General features: G+C 39.9%; 1 pseudogene; it reads left to right on the top strand.

Annotated features, from left to right (window-relative positions):
- The window catches only part of LOC101546872 (guanylate-binding protein 7-like), a 40,768-nt pseudogene that overhangs the window by 19,262 nt on the left and 802 nt on the right, over positions 1-20,704 (top strand).

Genomic DNA, 20,704 nt, shown 5'->3' with positions numbered 1-20,704 from the left:
ATTACTAGGTCCAAGCATGGAAATATTATACAAACTCATCAGAGAACACCTAAAGAAATAATAATAAAAGACACAATCTTACTTATTACAGTTGTTAAATGATCATTGGATTGTTAAAAAAAAATTTCTCTCTTTTACAGCACCAAGAAAAACTACATACTGAAGGATTTCAAGATAAGTCTGAAGTAATGAATGGAATTATAAATCAAGTAAAAAAAATATTACAAGCATTGAAAGTAATTGGATTCAAACAATTTCAAAAATACTTATTTCGTTTGGTACTATGTTAACTACAACACTACCTGGATATTATAAGTTATTTGGTGTAGGAACAGTACTAATAGGTTCAATAGTTACTGCTATATGTTCGTTAAATAAAAGGAGTTTTTTGGGGGGAAAAGTGACTAGCAATGAATATAAGGACCTGTTATAAAAAAATGTACTAATGATTTTTTAGGTAAAATAAAGAAATAAAAAAATAAACTATAAAAATTATTTAGAATAATAGCTTAAAGAACTGAAGTCCTTTAGTAAGTATCTAAGGCCTGGTAGGGCCTTTTCATTTAGTAAGGACTGGTAAGTATGAGGCCCATATTTATCTCTGGCACCACAGCCTGATGGGCACAACACTGGGCCAGACAAGACCTTGTGCTGCACAATTAGACCGAAGTTTGAACCATCTCTTCTGCACAGTCATGCTGATTGTCTGTGGGGAGAGTTGACAGGAGTCAGCACAGAACATGTGCTGTTGCCCCAGGCCACCAATGGAAGAAGACACTCCAGATGTAAACATTGTCCATAAAATCATGGCTGAGAGCAGCTCTTCCTGAACATGAACTAGTAAATGCAAATATCCTCCAGTAGCTATGAAGATCATCTTGCTGAACAGCTGTTACTAGACACATGTGACTTTAATCTCCATTTACTGTTCAACCAGGCTGGACTTTTTAAAAAAATTTTTTAATTTATTTTCAATTGAATCACCATTAAATACACAAGTTCAAAGTTGTTCATCACTAGTGTACATTTTTTGTTACAAATATCTGCAGTTTCCTTGGGGATAGCCCCCAGTTCTCATCCAGAATGATCACTTCCAACTATGATTGTCACAGGGGTCCCTTCTCTGTCCTGACTGCACTCTCCCCTCACTTGTGGCAAGCTTTCAACCATGAACCAGTCCTCCTGAAGGCCAAACTTTAACTGCACATCAGTGTCCAAGAATTATGAACTATAAATCTGTGATAGAGCCCAAATCAACTTTATCTAGGTGTTATAATGGCTACAGGGCAATGGCAATCACAAAATCCCCAGCTGTCATTCACATGAACACAACTCCGAGTCCAACCACCTGCTCACTCTTGCAAATCTAAACACCTCATAATTGCTCAGGCCAACTCAGACTCAGATCACCATTTCTGGCCCTCATATAACACCAAGTTCAATTGAAAACTTGAGAGTTAAGTTCCTTTGAACTTACTTTGGACTTCCCTTGAAGTCCAACATGTGGGGGAAGGGAGTTGCGGGCTGAATGAGGGCTAGAGACTGAGCACAGCGGCCACTCAACACCTTTATTGCAAACCACAACAGCTAATTAGAGAGAGAAAACAGAAGGGAATGCCTTGCCACAGTGGCAGGGTGGGGTGGGGGGGAGATGGGTTTGGGGAGGGTGGGAGGGACACTGGGATTATGGGTGGTGGAGAATGGGCACTGGTGAAGGGATGGGTTCCCAAACTTTGTATGAGGGAAGTATAAGCACAAAAGTGTATAAATCTGTAACTGTACCCTCACGGTGATTCTCTAATTAAAAATAAATAAATTTTAAAAAAAATAAAAAATAAATAAATAAAAAATAAATGAGCACTTAGAGAAAAACTTTTAATAAATAGAAGCAAGTAACTAGAAGAAAAACTCTAAAAAAAAAAAAAGAGCTTCAAACACAACATAACTTTCAAACCTACCCAAGGAAAACTTCAAAATAACAGAGTTATCAATGTGCAATAAACTGAAGAGACCATTAATGAGCATAATTAAAAGTTAATGGGAAAATTAAAAAAATTAATCCAAATAGAAATAAATTAAAGAATCAACACAGTCACCAATCTCAAGGGGGAAAAAAATCAGAAGGACATGAGATCAGAATGAAAGAAGTTGAAATTAAATAAGTAACTTCAGTGACAAGGTACACATCATTATAAATAAACAAGATAGTAAAAAGGAACTTAGAGAATGTAAGAGAATTCAACTTTCACATCTCAGCCCCTGGCAGTGTTATTTCAATAAGTCATTTAAATAAGAAAATTCATAATCACAAAAAATAGGTGCATACAATGGATGGAAAAAATCTGAATCACGGAAGAAACTTGCGAAGGAATTCTGCACAAGCCCAAAATTTGGGACTCTACCATGCATCCAAATGTAGCACATGTACTAAGTGTTCCTATCCAGACTCCTAACATTATTCTCTCTCTTTCTACTATCCATAGAACTCATGCATCACTCTATATATAACTTATAAAGAATAAAATTCATGATCAAGTTTTTGATCATACATAACCTCTTAACTTGAATAAAGTTCATGCTCATGTTCCAAATGATTTCTCAAAGTGATCTCAATCACCTTCTTATGCTGCCTGGTTTTAGTGGACTTTACGTGCTTCCTAATCCTCCTTACAATAAGTATGTAATCTATTTGTTCAATGTCTTTGCTTTAAAATATATTTTATATGATCTACTGTTGTTAAAATATGAAAACAGAGAGATGCCTCTGGAGACTGCACTAGGTTGAGTCTCATATCTGGGGAATCCCAGATGGGTGCAGGTGAGCCTACCACTCACACAAACAGAGCCCTAGCAGTTGAAATCCTACATAACCCAATAGCTGCCGGTGCTCACAGCCAGACTCCACAGGGTCAGGACAAGCCTCATCCAAGAAGGAATCTTTTGAAAACTTGGTACGCGCATTTTGTGAACAAACTCTCCAGGCTCTCATCAAGTTTGGCATGGGTAACTTCCCCTCATCTTCCCGTTCTTCCAGGAGCCCGGCAGTCATGTCCATGACCTGCCCCTGGTGCCATATAAACTCATTAAATAGCCATGATCCAGAGACTTACAAATAAATCTCCAAAGAGATCAACAAGCTACAGAGATTCTTCTAGACGCCAAAGTCACCATCCAGTGAAAAATTCAAATCCAGTTGTATCACCCCATTCAAAATGTTATAATTCTTGGAGCACGTGGCGGTGACATCTCATACTCTGCACCACTGCAGTATTAGGATTAGCACAATACATTCCATGGGATATAAAGTAGAAGGCAACCAATCTCGATTAAGAATATGTAAACACTCAAGGCTCAACCTGAAACAATCACTGTCACTGTCACTGTCATCCCATTGCTCATAGATTTGCTCAAGCAGGCGCCACTAACATCTCCAGTGTGAGATTTATTGTTACTGTTTTAGGCATATTAAATACGCTATGGGTAGCTTGCCAGGCTCTGCCATGCGGGTGAGATAGTCTCTGTAGCTTGCCAGGCTCTTCGAAAGGTCGGAGGAATCGAACCCTGGTTGGCCGCATGCAAAGTGAATGTCCTACCTGCTGCACTAATGCTCCAGCCCATCCTGTAACAATATGTCTTTAATTTCTTATACAATGGTTCAATGGCTCCAGGGTAAGATACAACAATCTTCACACACTTCTATTAAGGAAATCTTTTTTGATCATTTTTAATAAATTATTCATAACAAGGAATACAAAATAAATTATTTAGGGCCTGCTATTTGGGCTGGTTTGGGTGGTGGTTGGGAAAATTAGAAATAATGGCAATGGGAAGGTGTAATGGTGGTAGGATTGGTGGGGGAATTGTGAATGTAATAAACCATCATGACCAACTTTATAAAAATAGTTTTAATATGAGTGCACAGATTGGAGGAGGCAGAAGAGGATCTTGTTTCCATATCTCATTGAGCCTGGAGTCCAAGGTCACAAAGTTCTCCTCTACCTGGTTCTGTGGGGCTTCACTCATGAGTGAGGTTCCAGAATCTCCGGCACTCCAGGGATCAAACCCAGAAGCCCCACCCTACCGGAGCCAGATAAATACCTCACTAACAGACCTCCACTGTCTCCACTACCCAGCCACCTTCACACTCCAGGCCGCTTTCCGGCCACACCATAAGACACTTAAGGGTAATTGAAGGCCACCCTTAAACCTCCATTTCTCTCAGAGAGCCCAGCAAGCTATCAAGGGTATCCCGCCTACATGACAGAGCCTGGGAAGCTAGCCATGGCATATTCAAAATGCCAAAACAATATGTAACAGCAATGGGTCTCATTTGCTTGACACCGAAAGAGCCCCCAATATGGCAGCGTTAAGAAGGATGAGCAAGGAGAGGCTGATAAAATCTCAGGACCAGCTCGACTGCCAGAACAAAGAAAGACTAAAATGACTTTCTGTACATTCAACGCATGAACTCTGGCATCAAAAGCATCCATTGAGGACCTGATGGTGGAAGCACAGAAGATCAAGTATGACATCATTGGTCTGACCAAAACAAGAAGGCATCGCTCACATAAGGCCATTTTGGACAATGGAGAAGAACTGTTCCTCAGAACATGTTACAATAGAGGCGTTGGTGGTGTCGGTTTCCTTGGCAACAGGAACTTGACCATGAGCATTGATTCATTCGAATGCCTAACAACCCAAATGGGACGATTATGCTTGAATAGATGTGGCTCACTGCCTGCAGTTTCTATCTTTGTCTTCTATGCACCAACATCCAACTACAACAAAGAAGAAATTGAGAAGTTCTAAATGGAACTAGATAAGTTATATAAAGAAGACCACACCTTCTACAAGATCATTGTTGGTGATTTTAATTCCAAGATAGGTCCGAGAAGGTCGCCCGAAGAACTCCACAGTGGGAACCATGGCCTAGAATGGAACGAACAGGGTGAGACACTGTCTGAGTTCATCATGTCAACCAAGTCCATCCATGGTAACTCACAGTTCCAGAAGGCCAAATCTAAACACTGGACATGGGAGTCTCCTAATGGACAGTTCCACAATGAAACTGACCACATCATATTCAATTGAAAGTTTTGCCTGACCATGTCTTTGTCGTCCCAAAATTCCAAATGGGATCGAACCACTGACTCCTTCGTGCAAAATTCTACTTCACAGAGCATGGAGAAAGGACTGCAAAGTTTAACTTTAAGAAGAGAACTCCCAGAATGATCACCAACGGGGAGCTCTTTGGCACTATTGCAGCAACGTGAGAAGATGCCGTCATTCATAACATCAACATCAACAAAGAATACGATCGATTGGTTCAGCACCTCCATGACTGCATAAAGCATGCCAAAAGTGGGAAAGCCACAAACAGATGCCAGTCCTCCAAAACTCTCAAGTGACCGGGAGGGGCCGCCATCTCCCCTGTGCCTGCATTCCCCCTCTCTTCCTTGGACCCTGAACTCCCACCTTGCCTGAGCGCTGCCCATCTACCCCTTTGCCACCCTCCAACGCCGCTTCCTCTGGCAGGTCAGTGAAGGCCATTTCTCCCCTCTGCAAGGCACCCAGCCACATCACGGTAGTGGGCATGGCCTCAACAGAAGTGGGCATGGCCTCAGCAGAAGTGGGCAGATGCTCACCTGGCTTGTAGTTATTTCCTCATACCAAGCAATTTGTTTTTACATCTCAGTCTTCATCACCTATTTCCCTGAGTTACATCATAGCTATCCCCAAAACAGTTCTCCAATAGGCTGCTAGCCTATTCCAATTTCTCTAAAGTACCAATGAATTTAAGCAGCTGTACAAGCCCAAGGTAAAAAAGCACATTCTCCTAGAACATCACTTGATAACTCAAGTAAAGAATAGAGAAACATCAGAGAAGGACATGTTCTAGAGGGGGGTACATAAAAAGGTGACCACCAAGCCCATCCAGAATCCTTTTTTCACAACAAGAAATAACAGGGATAGTGAACTTGAAGGGATCTTCCATACCACCACAACAACATGAAGAAACAATGCAAATCCCCACCACAAGGAGAGGATGATGAAAGGAGTCCAGATGCCTCAATACAAGTTTCCTGCAAACTTGAGCTGTCCAATAAAGAATTCAAAGTTGAAGTCCTGAATATGTTCAATGAACTCAATGTAAAGATTGAAAAGGTATTCGTTAAAGTAAAGGAGGACTGGCAGCCCTGTGAGAAATTGCCCCCAAGTCAGCGTCCTGCCAGCTTGGGCTCTTCAGGACCCCTACCCCCACTTTGCCACTGCTGCCAGTCAACCTCAGCGCCGCCCTAATTCACATGTCCTGCCTAGATTGTGGGAGCGTGTTCTTACATCAGGAGACGTGTCCTCAGAAGGGGGCGTGGCCTCCCTTCAAAGCGGCAGCTGCTAACGAGGCCACAGTTGTTTCTCCCCTCTCAATGCATTGCTCACTAATGTCAAAATTTATGTAACCTATTCCTTTGAAGAACATCATGGCTTTCTTATAACTATATGCCAATAGTCAACTACTGTATCCCACCCTAACTTCATAAAAACTGTCAGTGAACACAAGAGGTTGCACAAAAAACCTTTATAAAGAGATTACAGCCTCAAGTCTTCAATAGGGGCCCTACCTAAGCCAGGAAGAGTGCCTGAGGGTAAGACCTATAACCACATAAAGAAACAGCGAAAATTCCCACCACCAGGAGAGAATGAACAAAAACTCACAGAAGCCTAAACAGGGACTACCCACAAATACAGCCTCCTCTCAGATAGAGAATTCAGAGAGAAAATCGTGAAGATGATTGACGATCTCAAAGCAACTATGGAACAGACATCTAATAAATTCAGGGAGGATATGAACGCAGCATCGGAAAGGACCACCAAGATAATACGGGAAGAAATGAGAGCGGAAATCTCAAAGCTATGAACAGAAGTGACTCAATTAAAGGAATCGGTAGATGAAATAAAAAAACTCAGCAGGGGGCTGGAGTGATAGCACAGCGGGTAGGGCGTTTGCCTTGCACGCGGCCGACCCGGGTTCGAATCCCAGCATCCCATATGGTCCCCCGAGCACCGCCAGGAGTAATTCCTGAGTGCATGAGCCAGGAGTGACCCCTGTGCATCGCTGGGTGTGACCCAAAAAAAGCAAAAAAAAAAAAAAAAAAAAAACTCAGCAGGAGCCCTCAACAGTAGAATGACCTCAGCCGAAGACAGAATCAGTGAGCTTAAGGATGAGCTACAGAAAGCATATAGGCAACAACAAATAATGGCAAAAGACCTCAAAATGGGTCTAGGGTGAATCAGAGTCCTAGGGATGACCTCAAGAGGAACAACATAAGAATCATAGGAGTACCAGAAGCACAGGGAACTAATCACAATGAAAAGGCCACAGTCAAAGACATCATTGCTAAGAAATTCCCAGAGCTAGAGAATGCAGGCATTCAGATCCAAGGAGTCCAAAGGGTGCCAGCTAGAAGAGACCCCAATAAAAAATCTCCAAGGCATATCATAGTCACAATGATGGATGACATGGATAGAGACACAATACTGCAAGCAGCAAGGTCAAAGAAGGAAATCACATACAAAGGAGCACCCCTTAGATTTACAGCAGACTTATCAGAAGAAACCCTCCAAGCCCTAAGACAATGGTGGGATATAGTGAAAAAACTCAATGAAATGAATGCCTCACCAAGAATACTTTATCCAGCTAAGCTCTCACTTAAACTTGAAGGAACCATACATTACTTCACGGATAAACAACAGCTCAGAAACTGTTAAAACCAAACTTAAAAGAAGGACTAAAGGGACTATTGTAAGTCAAGTAAGAACTCCACAAGAACAATAAACCCTACAGAAAGATGACACAAAATCACATGACAATAATCTCCCTCAATGTCAATGGCCTAAAGGCACCAATTAAAAGACACAGAGTGGCAAAATGGAGTTGAAAACAGAACCCAACATTCTGCTGCCTACAAGAAACACACCTGAACAGTCAGAGCAAATACAGACTCAAAGTCAAAGGATGTAAAACAATCCTGCAAGCAAACAACTCCCTCAAAAAAGCTGGGGTGGCCATACTAGTATCCAACAACATAGATTTCAGACTGAAAAAGGTTAGAGGGGACAGTGAAGGTCATTTTCTACTCATCAAGAGGTATGTACAACAGGAAGAAATCACACTCCTAAACGTATATGCACCTAATGAGCGACCAGCTAAATACTTAAAACAACTCCTAGCAGAATTTAATGGGGACATCACTAGTAGCATGATAGTTGTTGGAGACTTCAATACTGCCTTATCATCTCTGGATAGATCAACAAGAACAAAACTCAGCAAGATAACAAAGGCTCTGAAGGAAGAAATGGAGGAGAGAGGGCTAATAGACCTATACAGGGCTTTACAGTCCAAAAAGAAAGAATACACATTTTTTCCCAGTGTACATGGAACATTCTCCAAAATAGACCACATTCTGTGTCACAAATTATATCTCAATAGAATTGGGAAGATAGAAATTCTATCAACTATCTTTTCAAACCATGATGCCCTGAAAATAGAAGTTAATCACACACAGATGCGGAGAACCAAATCAAACACCTGGAGGTTAAACAACTCATTGCTGAACAATGAGTGGGTCACAAAGGAAATCAAGGAAGAACTCAAAAGATACCTCAAAACAAATGAGAATGAAAACACAAACTACCAGAACCTATGGGATGCAGCTAAAGTTGTGCTAAGGGGAAAATTTATAGCCCTACAAGCATTTCTCAGGAATGAAGAAAGGGCCTACATAGATGGCTTGACTTCACAGCTCAAGATCTGAGAAAAGGACCAGCAGAAGGAACTCAAACCAGAGTGAAGGAAAGAAATAATAAAACTTAGGGCAGAAATTAGTGACATGGAAACCCAAAAAACAATCCGAAAGATCAATGAAACAAAGAGCTGGTTCTTCGAGGAAATAAATAAGATCGATAAACCACTAACAAGACTCGCAAAGAAAGAGAGAGAGAACCCTAATAAACCTAATCAGAAACAAAAAGGGGGACATCACAACAAAAACTAATGAAATTCAAAAGATCATCACAGACTACTTTGAAATCTGTATGCCATAAAACAAGAGAACCTACAAAAAATGGATTAATTCCTGGATTCCTACATCTCCCAAGACTGAACAAAGAAGACTTGGAATATCTGAACAGACACATTAATATAAAGGAAATTGAAACTGTAGTCAAAAGTCTCCCCAAAAACAAAAGCCTAGGCCCAGATGGCTTCACTAGCGAATTCTTCCAAACATTTAAAGAAGACCTGTTACCAGATCTCCTCAAGCTTTACCAGGGAATTGAAAACACAGGTACTCTCCCAAACAGTTTCTATGATGCATATATCTCCCTAATGCCAAAAGCAAATAAAGACACTGCTAACAAGGAAAACTTCAGACCAATATCCTTGATGAACACGGATGCGAAGATCCTCAACAAAATATTAGCAAATAGAATCCAACAACTCATCAAAAAGATTATACATCATGACCAAGCCGGATTCATTCCTGGAATGCAAGGATGGTTTAACATATGCAAATTAATCGACATAACCCATCACATCAACAAAAGTAAAAATAAAAATCATATGATCATTTCAGTAGATGCAGAGAAAGCATTTGACAAGATCTAACATCCATTTATGATGAAAACTCTCACCAAAATGGGTTTTGGAGGAACTTTCCTCAAGATAGTCAAAGCTATCTATCACAAGCCCGTGGCAAGAATTATCCTCAATGGAGAAAAACTAAGGGCCTTTCTTCTAAGATCAGGGACAAGACAAGGATGCCCACTCTCATCACTTCTGTTCAACATAGTACTGGAAGTACTTGCGATAGCAATTAGGCAGGAAAAAGACATTAAGGGCATCCAGATAGGAAAGGAAGAAATCAAGCTTTCACTATTCGCAGATGACATGATTCTATACCTAAAGAATCCTAAAGAATCCATTAAGAAATTCCTACAAACAATAGACTTGTACCGTAAAGTTGCAGGCTATAAAATCAATATTCAAAAATCCATGGCCTCCCTATACGCAAGCAGTGAGATAGAGGAAAATGACATAAAAAAAAATGCCATTCACAATTGTGCCCCAGAAAATCAAGTACCTCAGAATCAGCCTAACTAAAGACGTTAAGGATCTCTACAAAGAAAACTACAAAACCTTACTCCGTGAAGTAAAAGAGGACACGAGGAAATGGAAAAATATTCCCTGCTCATGGATAGGAAGACTTAACGTTGTCAAAATGGCAATACTCCCTAAAGCACTATACGGATTCAATGCAATCCCCATAAGGATACCCATAAAATTCTTCAAATAAATAGACCAAGCAATACTGAAATTCATATGGAACAACAAATGCCCACGAATAGCTAAAGCAATTCTCGGAGAAAAAGACGATGGGAGCGATCACCCTCCCCAACCTTAAACTCTACTACAAAGCGGTAAGAATTAAAACAGCATGGTACTGGAACAAGAGCAGAGCTTCAGACGAATGGAAGAGGGTGGAATATCCCTACACACCACCCCAATTGTATGAACACCTAATCTTTGATAAGGGAGCAAGAAATGTGAAGTGGAGCAAGGAAAGCCTCTTTAACAAATGGTGCTGGCATAACTGGTCAACCACATGTAAAAGAATGGGTTTTTACATGTGAATGACATGACACCATACACAAAAGTCAGATCAAAATGGATTAAAGACCTCAACATCAGACCACAATCCATAAGGTACATTGAAGACAAGGTCGGAAAAACCCTCCATGACATTGAAGCCAAAGGTATCTTCGAAGATGACACGGAACTAAGCAATCAAGTAGAAACAGAAATAAACAAATAGGACTATATTAAACTAAGAAGCTTCTGCACTGCAAAAGACACAGTGACCCGAATACAAAGGCAATCTACAGAATGGGAAAGGATATTCACCCAATACCCATCTGATAAGGGGTTGATATCAAGGGTATATAAGGCACTGGTTGAACTCTACAAGAAGAAAACATCCAGCCCCATCAGAAAATGGGGCGAAGAAATGTACAGAAACTTTCTCAAGGAAGAAATACGAATGGACAAAAGGCACATGAAAAAATGCTCTGCATCACTAATCATCAGGGAGATGCAGATCAAAACAATATAAGATGGCATATTGGCATAATGGCAAAGAGTAATTCACGATCATGCTGAGAGTTCACCAACTCCCACCAATTTTAGTCTGGGTAGAGAAACCAAGGCTGCCAGTGCTCAGCACAGCCTTGAAACCATCTGTTTATTTGCGGGGGATGCAGAGCCTGTCACGAGAATCTCTAACCGACACTAAGATAGAAGTCTTAACATCCCAGGGTCTCTTGCAAACCTTAAGATTAACATGTCATTTGGGGTTTGGCGAGGTCATGACAGTGCTGAGCCCAGCTGGAAGGTGAGTCATATGCCAGAAAATTAAGAACAGGACTCCAGGGGCCCAGATGTGCCTGCAACTGGCATGACAGATCTAAAGCAGTAGATGAAAACACTTACAGCATTCTTAGGATCTCTGCAGTGCTATTTTCTAGACTGAAAAAGAAAAATTGCTATGTTTAAGGTTTACCAGACCACTAATGCATGTCTCCACACAACTCCATATAAATACCTGCCAAAACTAATTCTTTCTCATTCATTCTCATTTTATTTGCCTCTTTTCCTCTCTTTTAGCATCAGTTCATCATTTGACAAGGTAGATGGAAAAGCAAATCTAACACAGACTATGTAGACAAACAAGTTTAGTGCTTTCAAAATGAGACTGACAAGCCATTAAAAAATTAAAGATGGGAAGATCAGACAGGGGTTAGCACATATGGGCTCCACACCAATTTAACCACTGGCAACCATTGCACCTGAGCATCAACAGGTATAGCCCTGAAGACCTTAGACTATGGCCAGGTGTGGTCCTGTTGGCCTCCACTACTACATTGGCTGAATAGCACCACATTTTCCATCTCCAGAATTCAACCATTCAAATGATTCAATGACCATAAAAGTACTTAGGAATTTCCACCCCCCTCGACTAAAACTCCCCCACCCAAAAAAAGTAAAGGAGGACCTCACAGAAACAATACAACAGACAGCCGAGAAAATACAGGAAGAAATCAGAGCAGAAATTAAAAAGCTACAAAAAGAAATACCACAAATAAAGGACTCAGTAGATGAATTAAAAAACTCAGTAGGTGCCCTCAACAATAGAATGGATACAGACGAAGACAGAATCAGTGAGTTTGAAGATGAGCTGCAGGAAGCATACAGGCAAAAACAAACAATGGGAAGAGACCTCAAAATAGCTCTAGGGTGAATCAGAGTCTTAGAGGATGATTTCAAGAAGAACAACATTAAAATCATCGAAGTACAAGGAAGACAGGGAAACAACCCTAATGAAAAAGCCACAGTCAAAGAAATCATTGCTGAAAAGTTCCCAGAGCTGGAGAATTCAGACATCCAGATTCAAAGAGCCAGAAGGGTGGCAGCTAAAAGAGACCCTAACAGAAAACCCCCAAGACATATCATAGTTAGAATGATGGACGTCACAGATAGCGACACAATACTGCAAGCAGCACGGTCAAAGAAAGAAATCACATACAAAGGAGCACCCTTTAGATTCACAGCAGACTTATCAGAAGAAACCCTTCAAGCCCAAAGGCAATGGTGGGATATAGTGAGAAAACTCAATGAAATGAATGCTTCACCAAGAATACTTTATCCAGCCAAACTCTCATTCAAACTCGAAGGAATGATACACTATTTTGTGGATAAACAACAACTCAGGAATTTCATAGACTCAAAACCAAACCTCAAAGAAGGACTAAAGGGGCTACTGTAAGACAAGAGAAACCCCCTACAAGCACAACAAACCCCTACAGAAAGATGGCGCAAAGTCCCATAACAATAATCTCGCTCAATGTCAATGATCTAAATTCACCAATTAAGAGACAGAGTGGCAAAATGGATTCAGAGACTGAAACCAACATTCTGCTGCCTGCAAGAAACACATCTGAATAGCCAGAACCAACACAGACTCAAAGTCAAAGGATGGAAAACAATCCTGCAAGCAAACAACTCCCTCAAGAAAGCTGGGGTGGCGTTACTAGTATCGGACAACATAAACTTCAGGTTGAAAAAGATTAGAAGGGATATTGAAGGCCATTTTTTATTAATCAAGGGATATTTAAGATTTTAGAAAAAGACCAAAAAAAGGGACCCAAAGCAGGTAGAAGGAAAGAGATAATAAAACGTAGAGCAGAAATCAACGACATGGAAACCCAAAAGACAATCCAAAAGATCAATGAAACCAAGATCTGGCTCTTCAAAAAAATAAACAAGGTTGATAAACCACTAGCAAGACTCACAAAGAAAGAGAGAGCGAACTCTTATACATCAAATCAGAAATAAAAAAGGGGGATATCACAACAGAAACCAAAGAAATTCAAAAGCTTATCAGAGACTACTTTGAAAATCTGTATGCCACGAAACAAGAGAACCTAGAAGAAAATTCCTGGAATCCTATTAACTCCCAAAGCTGAACTAAGAAGACCTGGAGTGCCTGAATAGTCCTATTAATATCAAGGAAATTGAAACAGCAATCAAAACTCTTCCCAAAAACAAAAGCCCATGTCCAGACGGATTCACTGGCTAATTCTTCCAAACATTTAAAGAAGACCTATTGCCAGTTCTTCTCAAGATTTTCCAGGAAATTGAAGAAACAGAAACCTTCCCAAACAGTTTCTATGAGGCTCATATCTCCCTAATACCAAAAGCAAACAAAGACACCACAAAAAAAAACCCTACACTCCAATATCCCTGATGCACACAGATGTGAAGATTCTAAATAAAATATTAGCAAATAGAATTCAACAACTCGTCAAAAAGATCATACACCACGACCAAGTGGAATTCATCCCAGGGATGCAAGGATGGTTTAACATCCGGAAATCAATCAACATAACCCATCACATCAACAAAAGAAAAGATAAAATCATATAATCATATCAATAGATGCAAAGAAAGCATTTGACAAGGTCCAGCACCATTTATGATGAAAACTCTCGCCAAAATGGGTATAGGATGGACTTTCCTCAATATAGTCAAAGCCATTTATCACAAGCCTTCGGCAAGCATCGTCCTCAATAGGGAAAAAATAAGATCCTTCCTTCTGAGAAGGGGGACGAGACAAGGATACCCACTCTCTCGACTTCTGTTCAATATAGTACTGGAAATACTTGCAATAGCGATTAGGCAAGAAAAAGATACTAAGGACATTCAGATAGGAAAGGAAGAAATCAAGCTTTCACTATTCGCAAATGATATGATACTATACATAGAGAATCCTAAAACCTCTACCAAGAAACTCCTAGAAACAATAGACTTGTATAGTAAAGTTGCAGGCTATAAAATCAATGCCCAAAAGTCCATGGCTTTCCTATACCCAAATAATGTGAGCGAAGAAAGCAACATTACACAAGCAATCCTGTTCACAATTGTGCCTCAAAAGATCAAGTTCCTCGGAATCAGCTTAACTAAGGAGATAATGAACTTGTATAAAGAAAACTACAAAATGCTACTTCAGGAAATAAAAGAGGACACGAGGAAATGGAAAGATAACCTCGGCTCATGGATTGGAAGAACTGATATTATCAAAATGGCAATACTCCCCAAAGCATTGTACAAATTCAATGCAATCCCTATAAGGATACCCTTGACTTTCTTCAAAAAAAATGGAGCAAGCACTCCTGAAATGCATATGAAAAACAATAAGCCCCCACGAATAGCTAAAGCAATTTTTGGGAAAAAGAAAATGGGAGGAATCAGCCTCCCAAACTTCAAACTCTACTACAAAGTGACAGTAATTAAAACAGCTTGGTACTGAAACAAAGGCAGAGCTGCAGACCAATGAAACAGGGGTGAATATTCAGACACCCCACCCCAAATATATGAACATCTAATCTTGATAAGGGAGCAAGAAATGTGAAGTGGAGCAAGGAAAGCATTTTGAACAAATTGTGCTGGCAAAACTGGACAGCTACATGCAAAAAAATGGGCTTAGATCTCCACCTATCACCATGTACAAAAGTCAGATCAAAATGGATTAAAGACCTCAACATCAGACCAGAATCCCTAAGGTACATTGAAGACAAGGTCAGCAAAACCCTCCTCAACATTGAAGCCAACGGTATCTTCAAAGATGACATGCATCTGGCCAAGCAAGTGAAAACAGAGATAAAGAAATGGGACTATCTAAAACTATGAAGCTTCTGCACCTCAAAGAACAAAGACAGTCTACAGAATGGGAAAGGATATTTACCCAATACCCATCCGATAAGGAGTTGGTATCAAGGATATACAAGACACTGTTTGAACTCCACTAGAAGAAAACTCCCAACCCAATAAAAAAAAATGGGGTGATGAAATGAACAGAAACTTTCCCAAAGAAGAAATCCGAATGGCTGAGAGGCACATGAGAAAATGCTCTATATCACTAATCATCAGGGAGATGCAGATCAAAACAACAATGAGATATCATCTCACACAACAGAGTCAGGCCCACATCCAAATAAATAAAAGCAACCGATGTTGGCGTGGTTGTGGGGAGAAACTGTCCTTAGGTGTTAGTCTCCTATTAAGTTTTTTTATATTCCAAAATTAGTACAGTCTTTTTATGTCTGTCCCTCTCTTTCTAACTCATTTCATTTAGCATGATACTATCCATGTTGATCCACTTCTATGCAATTTTCATGATTTCATTTTTTTCTAACAGCTGCATAGTTATTTCATTATGTAGATATACCAAGGTTTCTTTCACTAGTCACCTTTTTCTATTATTTTTATCTAAAGTGGTGGTCAAGTTACATTGTCTTCCTCTCATATTCTAGCAAACTAAGCCATCTATATATGAGAAAATATTTTTAAGTAATAATAACTAAATATGGAAAAATATTTTGTTACTCTATTATAAAAGCAATGTTTTATATATGTGTAAATATCTATGTATACATATATATATACCCACACAAATATGTTTATTTACTAAAAATATTATAGCTAAAAGCAAAATATATATGCATGCTGAATTCTATGCAGTGCACAGAAAGCCTAGGATCACTCCTGGCACTAAATTGTGAAAGGGCGTAATTTTTCTTTGTCACGCCCAGAGGTACTGGGGGCCACGACTGCTACTCCTGAAGGTGCTCGGAGCAGCATGCAGATCCAGGATTTAAATTCAAGATCTAACCATGCAAGGCATGTGCCCCAACACTTTGAACTCTCTCCCCATATCAAAAGCAAAATGTTTTCAAAAAATCAATTTAGCAAGAAATTTAATGATAAAATATTCAGCCATTTAAAACAACTCACTTCCTAACATTATCACTGAGAGACAAACTGTGAAACTCTCAGATGACCGGGCATGACTCACAGTCCTGCTTTCTTCACTATGTTTATCGAGAGAGCAAGAAAACAAATCAACTGTGGAAGATAAAAAGCCTGAAATTTTCACTCAGGTGTAGTAGAACTTCAGATACTTCTCCACCATGTAAGTCTTATTCACACACACACACACACACACACAAACACACACACACAATATACATATATATATATATAAAACACTCCCCATTCTTAAAAAAAAAAAAGCAAGCCCTTTCACTTTTAGTTCACCTTTTCTTATTTCCTTTTCAATTTTTATTATCCTCCCCTTTTCTTCTCTTCATGATTATTGTTGCAGACTGGGAGTCAAACACCTACTGCTTGTGATGCTCACACATCTAAGCTGTCTGTTGTGCTCTCTAGGAAGTCACACCAAGGTGCTGACTTCAGTAAGCCTATTCAGTAAGCCTAAGTGCTAACACACAGCTCTTTAGTTGTGTTGCTCACACACTGGCTACTACGTGCAGTAGTTGCCCATGGCACTGCCCATACACACAACAGACCTGTCAGGCACAACCCCCTAAGCATCACGATGACACTCAAAGGTACCAGGTACTGAACTCATGACTTTAAGTCTTAAAGGTAGGTGCTCTAAACTATGGATTTTTTCCTAGGACACAGACTTAGTCAGAAAACTCCTCTTCTTCATCCTGTGCTCTGTAGTTGCTACACTCTTTTCCTCCGTGGTCTCTTTTTCTGACATTCTGAGACTGGATATAGTGTTTGTACTGTGTTGTATCTTTACCATAGCATTTTTAAAATCAAAAGCACTTTAAACAGAAACAGATTTTTCAAACGTTATATAATTTCAATTGTAATATTTATTATTGTCTCCCCTCGGGCCTAATGTAGATTATACACAAACATCAGGTACTCCACATATACAGGTAAATAAACACATGAGCCTCCATTCAACAGTAACATTTCCTTTTACATCAACTGCTTTGTTTGTAGTCAAAATAAACAGTACAGTTTTAGGAAGTGGCATAAAAGGGACTCAGAAGCAGAAAGAACCTGCACTCATCAGTTTATCTGAACCTGCTACCCTATTCTGTTTAGAGAATAGGACATGCCTCAAGCTCTGGGTTACTCAATCATTTCCTTCACGAAACTGGCCAGCAGTTACCAAGAACAAGCTTGACTCAGAGCATACTTATCATGTTTTAAGTAGGAAATAAAAGTAATTTGCTTCCCTTCCACATGAGTCCCAGGAGCCTCCACTCTCAGCCTTTACAGTTTCTGCAGGTCCACATCCACACCCCTGACTACATACCCATTTTTCTCCAAATACTCCATATAGTTGAACCTCCTGCTGGGAAATGATGGAGTAGATCCTGCAACTTACTCTAAACACTGTCTCCTTTGCCAAGAAAACCCCATGAAGAGATTGTGCAACCTATCTCTACCTTTGCCTCCTCTGCTAGAAATTCCTCACAAGGCAAAGGTAGTGGCAAGGAATCAACAGAGGTATAAATAGTAGTATAGTTGTATGAGTGACAGCACACCTGATCAGTGCTCAGATAATCTGGGATCTTCACTACCACTCCAAAATCCATGTAGAGTTAGGAAGAAGAAGAAAACAAAGGAATTCAGTAACTTTAGCAGATGAGGACAGGAGCTGACTAAGTTCTCAAGTTTATTTGAGAATGTTTATTAGATCTTAGATCTGCCTGGTCTCTTCAAAAAATATATGAAACATTTAAAATATCATTCAATTAGAATTGAAAGAGTGAAAAAATACAGTACTGAGAAACAGTAGGAGAACTGAAGAAGCTGAAAACTGAACAAGTGTTGTTTGGAAGCAATATAGAGTTCATCAACTGTAAAAAAGTAAGCACACCGAAGGTCATGTGCACTCTCAGGCTCTCCAGGCGGCTCTCTCTCACCAACCATGTTCGGTGCTCTGGAACCGTTGTGTATGGGCTGGATCGGGACAGCCGTTTGCCAAGGACAGGTGAAGGAAGACCGAGGACCAAGCTGATTGCTGATTAATTACCATTTATTCAATCTTCCATCTTTCTCACCTCCCACACTCCTGGCTCAGTCCTCTCTCTTGATCTATTGCCGAGCTGGATTCTCTTCTTCACTAGTCTCTCCTCCTACTTGTCTCTCTTCACCTTGCCCTCTAGGCTACACACAGCCAGTTAGCAAAATCAACATAAGAAAGGCCTTCCTGAGGGCCTTCAGGTTCAAAGGGAACACAACCTAGGGGCTTTCCAAAGCCCTTCTTGACTGCCAGCAGGTAAAATACGTCTTAAGGTTTTTCTCCTTTCCTGACTCCAAGAACTTATTCACATCTGAACACTAGTTATTTTGTATGGACATAGCAAGAGATACATTGAGGCTTGCAAGGCAGCTCTCCTGGGAACATCTTACCACAGACTCAGACTACAGCACTCAGGCCAGATTAATCATTCCTAACCCTAGCAGGGTCCGAATCTAGTTATTACTATTTGGATCATGACAGCATTTGTCCATGACCAAGCTCTTAACTTATAGTTAAGCATTAGGCATTTTGGCCAGGCCCATCTCTATGCCAGGATAGCACACCACTCACCACTTGCTCTGGGTCCGTCCCGTCTTTCATCGGGACCCTGCTTTTGGGGGTGCTAGGAAGTAAGGGCAGCTGAGGCTCAGGTCAAGAGAACAGATGCCTAGGAGGAAAACATCATGTAGAGTAAAATGACTCCCAGGTTACAAAAGCATAGCATTTACTAAGTCTTCCTGTGTTCATACAAAAAGGACATGGCTCTGAATAAACTATGCAAAAGACTCAAGGAGAAGAGAAAAACAATATTTACAAGTCCACAGAACACTAAGAAAGAAACTACAAATAAACACACAGGAATGGGAGCACTGTGATGGGAGTAACCCAATAAACCTAAACTACCTGAGGCTATGTTATCCTACAATCAACAAAAGGAACAAAAACAATAAAAAGAATGTTCAAAGTGGATGATAGTAGACAATATCAAGAGAAATAATCTCATAACTATTTTGATACCCAGAGAAGAGGGAAAAGAGATAAGGGAAGAACTGCTGGTAGGAAAAAAATAGCTATGAACTTTCCCAGTCAGTGGAGGGAGGCACATGCACAGATCCAGGATGCTCAAGTGAAGCAAACACAGTCAGACAGAACCACAGCAAGATACAAAGTAGTCAAAATGGCAAGAACCAGAGAGGCTATTTACTTAAAGTGTCAAAAGAGCTGCAAAATCTCAAATATAAGGAATACAACTTGAAACTCACAAAAACCATATCAAACCTATACTTAAGAAGAGAATGGAATGAAAAAGGAAGGAATAAAGAAAATCTTAAACCTAGAGTCCTTACCCCACTGAGGTTGTTATTCAAATTTAAGGGAGAGATTACAAAACAAAAAACAAAAAAAATTCATATATATATATATATATATACATATATATGTAAGGAGGCGAGGTACATATAAGGTGGATATGTACAAGAAGGATAAATAAGGAAATAGATAAGGAATATCTATAATATAATGATAATATATAGCATTTGTAGCACTGTCTTCCCATTGTACATCGAATTACTTGAGCGTGCACCAGTAATGTCTGCACTGTGAGACTTGTTGTTACTGGTTTTGGTATATCGAATACACGATAGGTAGCTTGCCAGGCTCTGCTGTGTGGGCGGGATACTATCAGTACCTTGCCGGGCTCTCCGAGAGGGACGGAGGAATCGAACTTGGGTTGGCCGAGTGCAAGGCAAACACTCTTCCCGGTGTGCTATTGCTCCGCCCTTTGATAATATATACAAGAAATAGCTATAATTTTTATCTATAATATTTAAAGAGGATAGGTAAGAAATACAGTTCCAAAGTTCATAAAAGCTTAGTTGTTCTGCTACAACTGGTATAAACAAATATCTGAATATATATTCTGGTAGAAAAGGTAATAAAAAAGATAATAACAATAAATAATTAGTTTATTATGTGAGGGAATTAAAGAATAGGTAGGGGGTTTGGGTGTGAGGGGGCGGGGTGGAGCTATACTGGGATTCTTGGTGGAATATGAGCACTGGTGAAGGGATGGGCATTCGAGCATTGTATAATTGAGATTTAAACCTGAAAACTTTGTAACTTTGTAACTTTCCACAATAAAAAATTAAAAAAAAAATAAAAAAAAATAAAGAATAGGTAAGAAATTTAGGTGCAACAAGAGCACAAAAATGTATAAAACTGTAACTGTACCCCTCACGTTG

This window comes from Sorex araneus, chromosome 5, assembly GCF_027595985.1.
Source record: "Sorex araneus isolate mSorAra2 chromosome 5, mSorAra2.pri, whole genome shotgun sequence".
Lineage (NCBI taxonomy): Eukaryota > Metazoa > Chordata > Mammalia > Eulipotyphla > Soricidae > Sorex > Sorex araneus.
This window is presented reverse-complemented; position numbering and strand designations above follow the sequence as displayed.